The sequence below is a fragment of the Lithobates pipiens genome, unplaced genomic scaffold (genome assembly GCF_037356315.1).
Source record: "Lithobates pipiens isolate NorthernLeopardFrog02 unplaced genomic scaffold, aLitPip1_a1.2 Scaffold_10, whole genome shotgun sequence".
NCBI classification, from domain to species: domain Eukaryota; kingdom Metazoa; phylum Chordata; class Amphibia; order Anura; family Ranidae; genus Lithobates; species Lithobates pipiens.
Genome location: NW_027507686.1, coordinates 101,789,379 through 101,806,192, shown reverse-complemented (window position 1 = coordinate 101,806,192; position 16,814 = coordinate 101,789,379). Strand labels below are relative to the sequence as shown.

The 16,814-nt window shown below is 44.7% G+C and overlaps 3 pseudogenes; all 3 read right to left on the bottom strand.

Annotated features, from left to right (window-relative positions):
• Nucleotides 1-3,954: 3,954 nt before the first annotated feature.
• On the bottom strand, nt 3,955-4,073 carry LOC143955907 (5S ribosomal RNA; annotated as a pseudogene).
• Nucleotides 4,074-4,177: 104 nt separating this feature from the next.
• On the bottom strand, nt 4,178-4,296 carry LOC143955901 (5S ribosomal RNA; annotated as a pseudogene).
• A 3,558-nt stretch (nt 4,297-7,854) lies between these two features.
• Nucleotides 7,855-7,973, bottom strand: LOC143947691 (5S ribosomal RNA; annotated as a pseudogene).
• Nucleotides 7,974-16,814: the final 8,841 nt, after the last annotated feature.

Here is a 16,814-nt window from a genome sequence, read left to right as displayed (position 1 = left end):
GGGGGCAGTAACTTCATCTGCCCTGGAGAAAATGACCTCATCTCTTCTGGGGACAGGGACCCCATCCTGCCTAGGGACAGTCCCCCAATGGGGCACCTAAGAATTAAAAAAAAATTATAAAAAAAAACTAATGATACCAGTGGTGGAACTACAGGGCTCACAAAGGTCATACCTGTGACCACGCCCTGGAGTTCCACCGCCAGACTCGAAGGGAAGGGCCCTGGTTGGGGTTCAGGGGGGCCCTTCATGGTTTCTTGCATTGGGGCCCTGAAGGTTCTAGTTACGCCACTGGAGGGAAGGGTCCGGCCGTGGGAACCCATCGGAGTCCTCTTTCTTTCTCTCCCTTCTCCTATACCACCCTGGTTCACTCTCTCCCCCGTCTGCCTCGTAGCACTGTTAGCCCCCTATAACTTTCATTCTTTCTACCCCCATCCCCTTCTCCTGCCCATTTGCTCCCCCCTCTTTCCCTACCCCCTAACTCCCAAGTATAATTAAAATACATGGTGATTGCAAGGATCTTTTCGTCTTGTTCCCTCGATTTCCCAGCCAGGGGTTTGGCGGCCCTCGGGGTGGTCCCGGCTGAGCTCTTTGACCAATAGAATGAAGGTGACCGATGTTAGAAGCCCCTCAGTCTGGGCCTTGAGGGGGATCGCCCAGCGGACTGCCCTGGTTTATAAGTAGACACTGGGGTGCCAGATCATTAGAGTGGGATAATGTGGTGGCCTAGCCACGGCTGGGGCTGCTGCTGACATAAGTTGTTAGGTTTCCCCCGGTCCCCCACGAAGTATTAACTATGTATTTTTGTTAACCTGGAAAACTGAGGGATCTATGTCTTTTACAGTTTGTCTCTGTATTACCTGCAATCCGTAAATAAAGAATAAAAAAAAAAAAAGAGACTAACCAGACCAGACCAGATCCTTCTATGGCACCTGGTCTTCCCAGGGAGTCTCCCATCCAGGTACTAACCAGGCCTGATGCTGCTTAGCCTCTGAAATCAGACGACATCGGGTGCTTTCAGGTTGATGTGGCCGTAAGCGTTCTCTTCAAGACACGCCCAACCCTCTTGACAAACGCCAAGATGGTCGCCTTGAGAAACAAGCAAAAAAAATAGGTCAAAGCCAACAACATAAAAAGAAGCCTATGGGCTTACAGCGGACCTTAAAAGATGGGACCCACTAGCTCTGTCATGGTTCGGACGCTGTAATGTGTTGAAGATGAACGCGATGCCACGACTTCTGTATCTACTACAAGCCTTACCTATCAAAATACCCCAGACTTTCTTTCATGCGGTTCGCTCAATCTTTATCAAGTTCCTCTGGCGCGGAAAACATATGCGTATTGGTAGGGCAATGCTATTGCGACCGAAATTGCGGGGAGGTATTGGCTTCCCGGACCCTGCTCTATATTACACAGCGACGCACATGACACCGGTGGTTGACTGGTGCCGGTGTTCTGCCATATACTGTCCGGCCATGATATAGTGTCCGCGCCGTACTGCGCATACGCAGTACGGAGCAGACGAAGCTTCGGAAAATCTCCGAAGCTGAACGGCGCCTGCGCGGTGAGTGGAGGTGGTAGCCCCACCATCCAAGTGGACATAGGGTTGTGAATATTAGAGGGTCCCTCGCAGGTGAGCTTTGCTCGCCACGCTTCGGGCTCGGCCTCGCTGCGCTCGGCTCTTTTATATTCTTACTCTATGTCCACTTGGATAGTGGGGATAGAACCTGGACTCAGTGCGCAGGCGCCGTTCATGCTTGGCAATTTTCGGAATCTGCGTTGCTGTGTACTGCGCATGCGCAGTACACAGCGGACACTATCCGATGGGGGACCATATGTGATAAGACACCGGCATGGGGAACTGAAGCTATGGGTCAAGCTAGAGCAGGAGATGGCGCGGGTTCCACTGGCTGGTCTGCCTTGGGCGGGGAGGCCATTGGAGCCCTGTGTGACTACTCACCCGTTAATTGGCCCCTCGCTCGCCGAGATGGATAGTTTTTTTCACCTTTCCCACCTGACTAACTTCCCTTCTCCTATGACCCCAATTATTGCACATCCTAGATTCCCTCCGGGCCTGTCTGACCAGGCCTTTACCAGGCAAGCCCCGAAAGGGCTTCTGAGAGCAGCCCTATTTCTTGGACCCACGGGCTTGATTCCCATGGGGACCATACTGCTAGAGCAAGTACCTGTTGCATTGGATAGCTGGAGAGCTAGACAGCTAATCCATTTCCTCGGATCACTACCTAACCATTCGTTCTTCTCTAGACAATTCCACCCCTTCGAGGAACTTTGCCTGGATGATGGCCCAATTCGTGGTTCCCTCTCTAGGTCCTACCAAATCCTGACAGACGCACAATCCTCCACGGATCCACCCTTCCTAGCTAAATGGAAAAGGGACTTACAAACTACATTCTCCAAAACCACAGAAGGACAGAATACTCTTTTTCGCCCATAAGTCGTCACTCTGCAGTAAATATCAGGAGATCTCATATAAGCTGATCACACGCTGGTATCGTACACCGGTGGTGTTGGCCAAAATATTCCCCGGTCAATCTGACCGCTGCTGTCGCTGTGGGCAACAGACTGGCACCATTCTCCACATTTTCTGGGAATGCCCTAAATTACAAACATTCTGGCAGCCTGTCCTGAGACTCATCCACAAGTTCACAGAGATTTCCTTAGCCAATGATCCCGCAGCAGTTCTTCTCAATCTAACTCCTATGTCGAGAAAGCGTTATCATAAGTCCTTACTTAAACATCTCCTCAATGCAGCTAGGGCCTGCATCCCAAGTCAGTGGAAAGAGCAATCTGCTCCAATGGTGACCCAGTGGTTCGCAAGGGTAAATGATATTGAACGAATGGAAGACCTGACTGCCACAATGAGGGATAAAACGGAGGAGCATGGGAACAGATGGTTCTACTGGACCCAGTTTCGCTTTTCGGAAGAATACCTCCGCGAGACATAGTAAGCTCATGGTGATCGTTGGAGATCGCTGTTCCAAACGTTGGACAGCTGATGAGCTGGTGAGCCGAGGGCGTCTCTTGCTCCCTGGGAGGGGACCCCACCCTATCCACTCTACCCACGACACCCCCTTACCCCTTCTTTTCCTTTTCTGCCATTTCCTTCCCCAATCTTCTCTTTCCCCTTCTCCCTCCTTTCAGTTCTACTATTTCCCTTCTTAACTCAAAAAAGGGAAAAGAAAATGGTATGTTCCGACCCCATTTGACTACTACACAATACTCTTCCTCTATCTATGGATATCTAAACTCTTCGAAGGTAGCAGGGCTAGTATCAATAATATTTTAAGTGGTAGAGGATCCCAACGAGATGGAGCTTTAATCTCATCTTGATATGACCGCAAAGCTGTACACGTGCTATTCTCCTCAGACTTCTTACCATTGGCTCTGATATCCATGCAATATGATCGTTTGTTTGTAACTATTTGTATCACACATTCTGTGAAGTTGCCTTTGCATTGTATGTCGCATACTACTAAATAAAAAAACAAAAAAAACAGAAGCCTATGGCAGGTATTCCCAGGCGGTCTCCCATGCAGGTACTAACCAGGCCCGACACTGTTTAGCATCCGAGATCAGACAAGATTGGGCGCTTTCAGGGTGATGGGGCCGTAGGTGATCTCTTCGGGCACTCTCAACCCTCTTGACAAATGCCAAGATGGTCACCTTGGGAAACAAGTGAGAAAAAAACAGGTCAATGTCAACAACATAAAAAGAAGAATACGGCACCTGGTATTCCAACGCCATCTCCCATCCAGGTACTAACTAGGCCCAACCCTTCTTAGCCTCAGAAAAGAGAAGAGATAGGGCTCTTTCAGGGTGATGCTGCTGTAAGCGATCTCTTTGGGCACTCTCAACCCTCTTGACAAATGCCAAGATGGTCACCTTGGGAAACAAGCAAAAAAAAAAAAACGAATCAACGCCAACAACATAAAAAGAAGCCTACAATAACTGGTAATCCCAGGTGGTCTCCCATCCAGGTACTAACCAGGCCCGACTCTTCTTAGCCTCCAAGATCAGACGAGATTGGGTGCTTTCAGAGTGATGTGGCCATAGGCAATCTCTTCAGGCACTCTCAACCCTCTTGACAAATGCCAAGATGGTCACCTTGGGAAACAAGCAAAAAAAAAAAAAACGAATCAACGCCAACAACATAAAAAGAAGCCTACAATAACTGGTAATCCCAGGTGGTCTCCCATCCAGGTACTAACCAGGCCCGACTCTTCTTAGCCTCCAAGATCAGACGAGATTGGGTGCTTTCAGAGTGATGTGGCCATAGGCAATCTCTTCAGGCACTCTCAACCCTCTTGACAAACACCAAGATGGTCACTTTGGGAAATAAGCGAAAAAAAAACAGGTCAACGCCAACAACATAAAAAGAAGTCTACGACACCTGGTATTCCCAGGCGGTCTCCCATCCAGGTACTAACAAGGCCCGACTCTATTAGCCTCCAACATCAAATGAGATCGGGTGCTTTCAGGGTGATGTGCCCGTAGGCAATCTCTTCAGGCACTTTCAACCCTCTTGACAAACGCCAAGATGGTCACCTTGGGAAACAAGCAAAAAAATAAAAATAAGTCGGAAGCTAGAGACAATACGGCCCGAGTCCTCAATTTAATCCATGCGGCGCATGTACAGGGAAGGCCCTTGCTAATGTTGTCAACGGACGCGGAGAAGGCCTTTGACAGGGTGGCCTGGCACTTTATGCAGGCCACCCTGGAACATATAGGCCTTGGCCCCAACATGATGAGCTGGGTAATGTCGCTTTACTCCACGCCGTCGGCAGCGGTACGGGTGACCGAGGGGTGCTCGGACTCTTTCCCCATCACTAATGGGACGAGGCAGGGGTGCCCTCTGTCTCCCCTAATTTTAATTCTGACACTGGAACCACTTATGTGTCACGTTCGGAATGACCCGAATATTACTGGCATATCCAAACCCTCGGCACACCACAAAATTGCGGCGTACGCTGACGATCTAATTTTTTCCGTCTCCAATCCACACATTTTGCTTCCCAAAATACTTGCGTCTCTACAGCGACACGGCAGCCTATCAAACTATAAAAACAAATGCGCCAAGTCGGCTGTATTGAATATATCGGTCCCGGATGGTGAGGCCAAGAGGCTCCGCTCCTCTTTTCCATTCTACTGGGCTGAAAAATCTATACGTTAACTGGGCGTTGACATCGCAGCGGATTTAGCGCAATTGTACCTGCTTGATTTTGTCCCTCTCCTGGATAGACTGAAATCTGATTTGGGAAACTGGCATGCTTTAACACTGACCTGGTTCGGGCGCTGTAATGCATTCAAAATGATGGCCCTCCCTCGGATCTTATACATGTTCCAGACATTACCGATCCGGTTACCCCCAATTTTTTTCAGACAACTGCAGGTGCTGCTCCGGGACTTTATTTGGGCGCGCAAACCACCCAGAGCCCGTTTGCAATTGTTTGCCAGACCAAAGGACAAGGGGGGTCTGGGTCTCCCAGATCTCAGACAATACTACAGAGTGACTCTGCTAGCGAGAGTCGTTGATTGGCATTGTAATGGCCCACACAAGCAGTGGGTGGAGATGGAGATTGAGGATGGATCCATTCCCCTATTGACTTCCCCGTGGCTCCTGTCCTCCCTACCAAAAGACCTCAGAGGTCACCCCGTAGTGGGAGCTACGTTGGCTGTTGTGCGGAGGTTGTTCCGCTGCACACACATTGCTCCCCTGCCATCACCAATGACTCCGGTTATAGGTAATCCAGACTTCCCATCGGGATTTACCAACAAGAAACTGCGACAGTTGACAGTGGTGGGGAAACAGCGTCTGGGAGAGGTGTGGCCCACGGGAGGGCTCCCGACCACGTAAACTGTCGCCGAGCTTTCTGACCCTCCGCTTGACTTGTTTAGTGCTTATCAACTTCGTCACTTTCTTCTGGCCATACAAAGGGCCCCCTACACTCCTAGAGACCTGGCACCCTATAAATCCATCTGTCACAAAAGGGAACCTGTGCGACACACCCTCTCCCTAATGTACAACCTATTGAGTAGTCAGGAGGAGGAGTCGACCCCCACCATTTATCCACAAATGGGAGAGGGACTTAGGCATCACATTTACCCCACAACAGATAGGGAAGATCCTGACCTTAGTACATAAAGCTTCCATCGCAAACCAAAATCAAGATACAAGATAGTCTCACGCTGGTATAGAGTCCCGTACCTTCTGAATAAAATGGATAGATCGATCCCGGATGTTTGTTGGAGGTGAAATTCAGATATGGGGACCATGGGACACCTTTTCTGGGCATGCCCGACCTTGAGGAACTTTTGGCTTCCCAGTAGCGTGCCTTCTACACTTGACCGAACAGCCTGTTCGAAAATACAAAAAAACCCTCACGATGCAACTCCTGAATGCCGCCCGGGCCTGCATTCCCGCACTGTGGAGGCAGCCTCAGCCCCCATCCAAGGTGCTGTGGTATTCCAAAGTCAATCATATTCTCCGGATGGAAGAATTGACCGCCACCCTTCACAACACTGAAGAGGCATTTAGTGTTACATGGAGGCCCTGGACGTATTTTACTGGTACTCGAGACTACATTCGGGAGGTGAGCAGTGCCTCCGTCCCAGAAAACGACTGAACATCTAACGTTTACCTACGTAGGCCATGTCTGCCCTGGGTGGCATTCCCCCCCCTCCTTTTTGTCTTTATTTTTCTTTTTTTCCCCGTCGCCATCCCCCCACCTCCTCTCTCTCCGTCTTTGCACTCTCTTCTTCCCCCGTCCTCCCTTTTGACTATGCCTTGTCTCCTTACTAGCCTTCGGGACCCAGAAGAACCCCAGGGTTCTGGACATGACCGGCTCATATTTTGCTCTGGTTCACGTAGGTCATGATAAGCTGGCTCACTGTGGTCCCAGTTGTTCTCCATGATTACATTTGTCCGAACGGAGCTGCACTAGTTATACTGTACTACATGTCGGAGGTGGGGTTTCTCTATTTTCTGCATGAAACTGTAGGACTCCCCTCTGAGAACAAAGAGTTATTTGGCTGCCTATTTTTTGTTAGCATGTAATTGTGACCCTGGGTCATGCTGTATGGTTGACTGTTATATTTATATTGTTCTACTTATACTTAATAAAAGAATAAAACAAAAAAAAAAATAAGTCAATGCCAACAACTTAAAAAAAAGCCTATGGCATTGAGAAATCCCAGGCGGTCTCCCATCCCGGTACTAACCAGGTCCCAACCCTGCTTAGCCTCTGAGATCAAATGCACGCTCAACCCTCTTGACAAACGCCAAGATGGTCACCTTGGGAAACAAACAAAAAAACAAGTCAACGCCAACAACATAAAAAGAAGCCTGCAGCATTTAGAAAACCCAGGCGGTCTCCCATCCAGGTACAAACCAGGCCCAACCCTGCTTAGCCTCTGAGACCAAACGAGATTGGGCGCTTTCAGGGTGTTGTGCCCGTAGGCAATTTCTTTGTGCACTCTCAACCCTCTTGACAAATGCCAAGATGGTCACCTTGGGAAACAAGGGGAAAAAAACAGGTCAAAGCCAACAACATAAAAAGAATCCTACGGCATCCGATATTCCCAGGCGATCTCCCAATCAAGACACTAACCAGACCAGATCCTTCTATGTCACCTGGTCTTCCCAGGCAGTCTCCCATCCAGGTACTAACCAGGCCTGATGCTGCTAAGCCTCTGAAATCAGACGAGATCGGGTGCTTTCAGTGTGATGTGGCCGTAAGCGTTCTCTTCAAGACACGGCCAACCCTCTTGACAAACGCCAAGATGGTCGCCTTGAGAAACAAGCGAAAAAAACAGTTCAAAGCCAACAACAAAAAAAGAAGTCTATGGCACCTGGTATTTCCAGGCGGTCTCCCATCCAGGTACTAACCAGGCCCGACACTGTTTAGCCTCTGAGATCAGATGAGATTGGGCGCTTTCAGGGTGATGGGGCCGTAGGTGATCTCTTTGGGCACTCTCAACCCTCTTGTTAAACACCAAGATGGTCACCTTGGGAAACAAGCGAAAATAAACAGGTAAACGCCAACAACATAAAAAGAAGCCTACGGCACCTGGTATTCACAGATGGTCTCCCATACAGGTATTAACCAGGCCGTACACTGCTAGGCCTCCGAGATCAGATGAGATTGTGCACTTTCAGGGTGATGTGGCCATAGGTGTTCTATTTAGACACTCTCAACCCTCTTGACAAATACCAAGATGGTTATCTTGGGAAACAAGTGAAAAAAAAAAGGTCAACGCCAACAACATAGACCCTGGCGGTCTCCCATCTGACCCAGACCCTGCTTAGCCTCTGAGATCGGGTGCTTTCAGGGTGATGTGACCTCAGGCGAACGCTTTGGGACATACTCAAAACTCTTGACTGATGCTAAAATGGTCAACTTGGGAAACAAGCGAAAGAAAAACAGGTCAAAGCCAACAATATAAAAAGATTCCTACGGCACCTTTAATTAGGTACTATCCAGGCTGGACCCTGCTTAGCCTCTCAGATCAGATGAGATCAGGCGCTTTCAGGGGGATGTGGCCGTAGGAGATTTCTTTGGGCTCTCTCAGCCCTCTTGACAAATGCCAAGATGATCACCTTGGGAAACAAGCGGAAAAAAAAAACATGTCAACGCCAACAATATAAAAAGAATGCTACGGCACCTGGTATTCCCAGTTGGTCTCCCATCCAGTTACTAATCAGGCACGTCAATGCTTAGCCTCCGAGATCAGACAAGATCAGGCACTTTCAAGGTGATGGGGCCATAGGCGATCTCTTCGGGCACTCTCAACCATCTTGACAAACGCCAACATGGTCATCTTGGGAAACAAGCGAAAAAAACCAAGTCATTGCCAACATTGGAGGCTAAGCAGGGTTGGGCAATCAGTTTCCTTGCCTGAAATAGGCATCTCAGAACTGCCATCTGGCTACTTCCCGGGTTTCCAACTCCTTCAACTAATCCCAGGAGACAATACTTCGCCTCCATCCTGGTGGAGGTTCCAACCACCCGATCAATGGTTCCTGTCACCTCTGTCCAGTAGCGGATCAACTTCGGGCATCTCCAAAACATGTGCATCATGTCTCCCCCCATGTTCCCGCACGGGGGCAACTTGCGTCCGGCCGTTCGGCCAAACTGAAAAAGTTTACGAGGAGCATAATAGGTTCTATATAATAAGAACAGATGTGACATCCTGTGTGAGGAGAGCCACAATTCACCACAGGCAGGATTCATGTGGCCAATTATAGCTCAGGGGGGTTTAGTACACACCCCACACTATATAAGGCCGCCAGCATGGCGGCCTTGTATAGTGTGTTGCGGTGGTCAGGGAAAGAGGACGATAGGCAGGGACAGTGTCTTTACTGCTTGGGAACCTAGCACTGTTACAGTGGGTGTTATGTGCCTCCTGCACAGTACACACCTGAAGCTACCCTTTATTACTGGTGTTCAATTTCTGCAATACATGCATCTGCAGTGCAGAAGTTAGAGTCGGTGTTGTGTGCCTCCTGCACAGTATACACCTTATTGCTGGTGTTCTGTTTCTGTAATACAGGAACCTAGTACTGTTACAGTGCTAGGGTGTACAGAGAAGCTGGTAGAAGACTACAGCATACAGAAGAAAGGCTAGTGAATACAGAATACAGGTTTCGTGTATGTAGATAGGCTTGAGTATACAGAGATGCTAGAGTAAACAGTGAGGCTGGGGTACACAGAGAGGCTAGTTTAAAGACAAATACAAAGATGTTAGTGTATATAGAGAGGTTAGTGTATAGAGAGAGTCGAGTGTATACAGAAAGGACAGTGCATATAGAGAAGCTAGTGTATACAGAAAGGGTATACATGAAAGCTGACATTCTATACAGAAGACTGGGTAGTGTATACAGAGAGTCTAGTGGGTACAGAAGACAGGCTGGTGTATTCTAACTAGTTTTTACAGTCTAGTGTATACAGAAGACAGGCTGTGGTATACAGAGAGTTTAGTGTATTCAGAGAGTCTAGTGTATACAGTCGGCGAGTGTATACATAAGACTGGCTAGTTTACACAGTGTTTACAGAGATGCAAGGGTGTACAGAGAAGCTGGTATATATACAGCATACAGAAGAAAGGCTAGTTAATACACAATACAGAAGACTCGTGTATGTAGATAGGCTTGAGTATACAGAGATGCTAGAGTAAACAGTGAGGCTGGGGTACACAGAGAGGCTAATTTAAAGAGAGGCTAGTATATACAAAGATGTTAGTGTATATAGAGAGGTTAATGTATATAGAGGGTCGAGAGTATACAGAAAGGACAGTGCATATAGAGAAACTAGTGTATACAGAAGACAGGCTTGGGTATACATCAAAGCTGACAGTGTATACAGAAGACTGGGTAGTGCATACAGAGAGTCTATTGGGTAAAGAAGACAGGCTGGTGTATTCTAGCTAGTTTTTACAGTCTAATGTATACAGAAGACAGGCTGTGGTATACTGAGGGTTTAGTGTATTCAGAGAGTCTAGTGTACAGAGATGCAAGGGTGTACAGAGAAGCAGGAAGCTAGTATATATAAGGCTAGTGAATACAGGCTAGTGAATGCAGATAGGCTTGAGTATACAGAGATGCTAGAGTAAACAATGAGGCTGGGGTACACAGAGAGGCTAATTTAAAGAGAGGCTCGTATATACAAAGATGTTAGTGTATATAGAGAGGTTAGTGTAGAGAGAGAGTCGAGTGAATACAGATAGGACAGTGGATATAGAGAGACTAGTGTATACAGAAGACAGGCTTGGGTATACATCCAAGCTGACAGTGTATACAGAAGACTGGGTAGTGTATACAGAGATTCTAGTGGGACAGGCTGGTGTATTCTAGCTAGTGTTTACAGTCTAGTGTATACAGAAGACAGGCTGTGGTATACAGAGGGTTTAGTGTATTACAGAGATGCAAGGGTGTACAGAGAAGCTAGTATATATAAAAGACTACAGCATACAGAAGAAAGGCTAGTGAATACAGAATAAAGGCTGGCTTCTACGGAGAGGCTACCACTACGGAGATGCAGAACACTATATATAGAGAGAGGGTATATAGAGAGGCTAGATTATACAGAGAGGCTAGTGGATAGAGTGAAGCTATTGTATATAGAAGCCTGGTTAGTGTATACAGAGAAGCTAGTGTGTACAGAAGAAAGGCTAGACAGGCTATAAAGAAAGACAGTTTGGGGTATACAGAGATGCTAGTTTATACAGAGAGACTAATGTATACAGAAGACAGGCTAGGGCATACAGAAGACAGAAGACGGGCTAGTGTATTCAAAACATAGGCTAGTGTATATCGAAGACAGGCTATTGTATGCAGAAGACCGGCTAGTGTAAACATGCTGAAGAAAGGCTAGTGAATACAGAATAAAGGCTGGCTTCTACGGAGAGGCTACCACTACGGAGATGCAGAACACTATATATAGAGAGAGGGTATATAGAGAGGCTAGATTATACAGAGAGGCTAATGCATAGAGTGAAGCTATTGTATATAGAAGCCTGGTTAGTGTATACAGAGAAGCTAGTGTGTACAGAAGAAAGGCTAGACAGGCTATAAAGAAAGACAGTTTGAGGTATACAGAGATGCTAGGTTATACAGAGAGACTAATGTATACAGAAGACAGGCTAGGGCATACAGAAGACAGAAGACGGGCTAGTGTATTCAGAACATAGGCTAGTGTATATCGAAGACAGGCTATTGTATGCAGAAGACCGGCTAGTGTAAACATGCTGAAGAAAGGCTAGTGAATACAGAATAAAGGCTGGCTTCTACGGAGAGGCTACCACTACGGAGATGCAGAACACTATATATAGAGAGAGGGTATATAGAGAGGCTAGATTATACAGAGAGGCTAATGCATAGAGTGAAGCTATTGTATATAGAAGCCTGGTTAGTGTATACAGAGAAGCTAGTGTGTACAGAAGAAAGGCTAGACAGGCTATAAAGAAAGACAGTTTGAGGTATACAGAGATGCTAGTTTATACAGAGAGACTAATGTATACAGAAGACAGGCTAGGGCATACAGAAGACAGAAGACGGGCTAGTGTATTCAGAACATAGGCTAGTGTATATCGAAGACAGGCTATTGTATGCAGAAGACCGGCTAGTGTAAACATGCTGGCATGCAGAAGCTTCTGCATGCCAGTGTATATAGAGAGGCTAGTGAATTTAGAGGGTAGGCTAAGTGATAACAGAAGACAATCTGGGCTATACAGAGACATTTCATCATTTCATCTAGCTCACATCTCTAATGGAGTTTGTCTCATTGCCATGTTATGCCTTTTCATTCTTATGCTAAATATAGATCACTACACGATTTTAATCATCCACATCAAGCATGCAATAAAACTATCATACATCAAAATAAACCATGTATTGTTTTGCTCTATTTTGCATATTTGTACCGGGACTGTGAGTATGTGACAGTCCTGACACACCATCCTGACTTATTTTTCTTTATTTCTTATTAGAAATGGAGAGTACTATCTCAAAATCCGCTTAAATCTATTCACTTCTACCGCTAATTGTACCTTAATGCAAAATGTTCACAAAACCATCCATTTGCTACCAGACATGCGGCACATACTAAGAGTAATGTAACCATCGCTCTCTAACGATGTAAACAGTTTTATTGCTTTTCTGACATTGACCGAGTATCTCTGACATTAACTGAGTATCTCTCTGCACTATGATCTTAATAATAATAATAATAATAATAATAGGATTGTGTAATGCAAAGATCAACTAGTCAATCAATAAGCTTTCTCATTGGTACCGGCATATCCTTTAAATTTAGACTAACGCAACTATTTCTCGGCCATTTTCAAGCTAAGCTTTCAATCTCTTACTTTTGAACAGCGATACTTCCTCCCTACAATATTAAGCCATTTAAATGTCCTATTGGTCGCCTATATTATACAACTCTGTTAAAAGCCTATATGTAGAGAATAAAACTAGTCTTACATCTTAATAAAACAGTTTTATTGCTCAACCAGTATCAGCTGTCATGACAAATGAACGTTTCCACTGTTTGACTCTATTTTCTGTATTACTTCTTTTTCTCCACCTTATCTGTCACAGTTAAAACACAGTGACAAAACATTTTTTTTACCGCAGCAAAATGTCAGAAAAGCAGTGTAAGCATAACATAACACTTGCAACACATTTTTTAACAGCGGCAAAATGTGAGAAAAGCAGTGGGACGGTTTACTTGATTGCAAATCAGTAGCAAGGCATAGCAATACAGTTTGATTACATTAATAACACATAATGCAACTATTTTACATTCATTTTACATTCACATCATGCATACATCCTAATGTAAGCTGTCTATCACTATTAATGTTCATGGTTACTGATACATTATACCGATGACCAGTGGAAACGGAAAACACGTTGGAATTTTCAAGCTACGTCAATTTACTCTTAAATACCCTTTAGCTGCTTAGCTCACACTTTGCTGTATGTAGCCGCGTTTACATGTAAGTAACCAATGGGGATTGACATTTCATGTCCATCTCACATCTCTAATGCAATTTGTCTCTTTGCCATGTCATACTTTGCCAGTTATTATACTTTCTCATCCGATAGAAACCTAGGCGTTGCTGATATTTCATGATTACAGCAATCATCTCATCTAATTGCTATTCCGACATTCTGCCTTGGTATTTCTTTGCAACGCTCTATTGAACAATGTAAAGGTAAGCTAGATATTTTGTGTATTTCCACTTAAACTCGACCTGTATATACTGTCTCAATATTATCTTTTCTAATTTTGCTAAATTAGATTATAGAGTTTGCTATGTCCAAATCCAGGTTACCTACTCACCTTTATTACGTATACTGCTAATTTTAGGATAATACAAAACCATCTTATTGCTTCTTTACACGCTGCACATATTAAGAGTAATGCAATGCTACCGTGAACAGTTTAATTGCTCGTCTCACATTTAGCTGGTATCTCTCTGCTATAGGAAACTGATTTTGTACTAGTACTAGCACTCTAATATCAGTCCACTCAGTGCTACCGGGATAACTTTTACATTTAGAGTAATGAAATGATTTCTCAGTCATTTTGGAGCTACTGCAACTAACGCTTCCGATCTCATTTCGACTGCAATACTTAATCTCTGCTATTGCAGAATATTTAGCTGCTTAGCTCACACTTTGCTGTACGTAGCCGTGGCGATTGGCATTTCAACTCTAATTCATATTCACATTTCTAATGCAGTTTGTCTTTTTGCCATGTCATCCTCTGTTAGTTATTATGCTTTATCATCCTTGTGCTCCAATATTGGGGTATATTCACTACATGATTAAAGACACGTAATGAACTTGATTGATAAAAACCTACACACGTTGTTGCTGTTATTTCGTGTATTTCCACTTAAACCCGTTATAGTTATTAGGCTATATTTATTACTAGTATAAACAGATTACTATCTCTAAATCCTGGTAAACCAGCTCACACTAAACCATCTAATTTCTACCTTAGCACATATTAACATATTAACATTTAGATCACTCATCTAATATCGTCTTTTCAGTGCTGCCGGAACATATTTTAAATTTAGAGTAATGCAACGATTTCTCAGTTTTATGAAGCTACTGCAACTAACGCTTTGAATCTCTTTCCTGATAAATTACGCTCTGCAATATTAAGCCATGTAAATTGTCCTATTGGTCTGCTAACAATGCTATATATAATAATACAAATCTTTTAAAAGCAATATCGTCTCACTGCAATACTTACACTCTGCATAATATATATGAATAATGCGAATAATGCTAATAATAAAGTCGTCTAAAACTCGGCTATAAGTAGAGAATAAAACTATCTTACATCAAAATAAACCATGTACTGCCAAACCAATAACGGCCAATTACTTAACGTCTATCAGTCAATGACTTAACAAAATAAACTTAGCACTCTTTTGCTCTATTTTGAATAGTTGTAGTTCTCCACATTAACTGTCACATTGATATCACCACTGACAACACACCACTTTTTAACAGCACCAAAATATGAAAAAAGCACTTTATATGTTTCAAAAGTAGTTGCATTAGCAAAAAATAAAGTCCTGTCTTCTTTACACGCTAGCTTTTCTGTATACATTAATCTCTCTGTGTACACCAGCCACTCAATATAGACTAGCCTCTCTGTCTTCTGTATACACGTGCCCGTAATCTATATACACTAGCCTGCCTTCTTTTTACAATAGTCTCGGTGTCCCAGCCTCTCTGCATACACTAGCCTCACTGAATTCCCCAGACGGTCTTCTGTATACACAAGCCTATCTGTAAAAAAAATAGCCGGTCTTCTGCATACTCTAGCCTCTTTGTGTAACACAGTCTCTCTCTGGATTCCCTAGCCTACATCTCTGCATACCCAGGACCTTCCTCTGTATAATCTAGCCTATCTGTATACACTAGCCTGTCTTTTGTACAAATTGGCTTCTCTGTAGCTCTGTATACACGATCCTCACTGTCTACTCTTGGTTGTCTTTTGTATACACAAGCCTCTCTGTATACACTAGTCCACCGGTATACACTAGCAAGTCTGCATACACTAGCCTCTCTTTGCATACCCAGGATGTTCTTCTCTATAATCTAGCCTATGTGTATACACTAGCCGGTCTTCTGTAGACATTAGCCTCCCTGTATAAACTAGCTGATCTACTGTATACACTAGTCCGTCTGTATACACTAGCAAGCTTGCATACACTAGCCTCTCTGTGTAACCCAGCCTCCATCTCTGCTTACCCAGGACGTTCTTCTCTATAATCTAGCCTATTTGTATACACTAGCCTGTCTTTTGTACACATTAGCCTCTCTGTATAAACTAGCCGGTCCTCTGTATACACTAGTCCATCTGTATACACTAGCAAGTATGCGTACTCTAGCCTCTCTCTCTGTATAACTTAGCCTCCATCTCTGCATACCCAGGACGTTCTTCTGTATAATCTAGCCTATCTGTATAATCTAGCCTATCTGTATACACTAGCCATCCATCTCTGCATACCCAGGACTTTCTTCTGTATAATCTAGCCTATCTGTATACACTAGCCTGTCTTTTGTACACATTAGCCTCTCTGTATAAACTAGCCGGTCCTCTGTATACACTAGTCCATCTGTATACACTACCAAGTCTGTGTAACCAAGCCTCTCTCTGCATACCCTAGCCTCCATCTCTTGCATAAACCAGGACCTTCTTCTGTATAATCTAGCCTATCTGTATACACTAGCTTGTCTTTTGTACACATTAGCCTCTCTGTGTAAACTAGCCGGTCTACTGTATACACTAGTCCATCTGTATACACTAGCAAGTCTGCATACTCCTGCCTCTCTGTGTAACCCAGCCTCGCTCTCTCTCTCTGTATACCCTAGCCTCCATCTCAGCATACCAAGGACGTTCTTCTGTATAATCTAGCCTATCTGTATAAACTAGCCTGTCTTTTGTACACATTAACCTCTCTGTATAAACTAGCCGGTCCTCTGTATACACTAGTCCATCTGTATACACTAGCAAGTATGCGTACTCTAGCCTCTCTCTCTGTATACCTAAGCCTCCATCTCTGCATACCCAGGACGTTCTTCTGTATAATCTAGCCTATCTGTATAATCTAGCCTATCTGTATACACTAGCCATCCATCTCTGCATACCCAGGACGTTCTTCTCTATAATCTAGCCTATTTGTATACACTAGCCTGTCTTTTGTACACATTTGCCTCTCTGTATAAACTAACCGGTCTTCTGTATTACAATAGTCCCCCTGTATACACT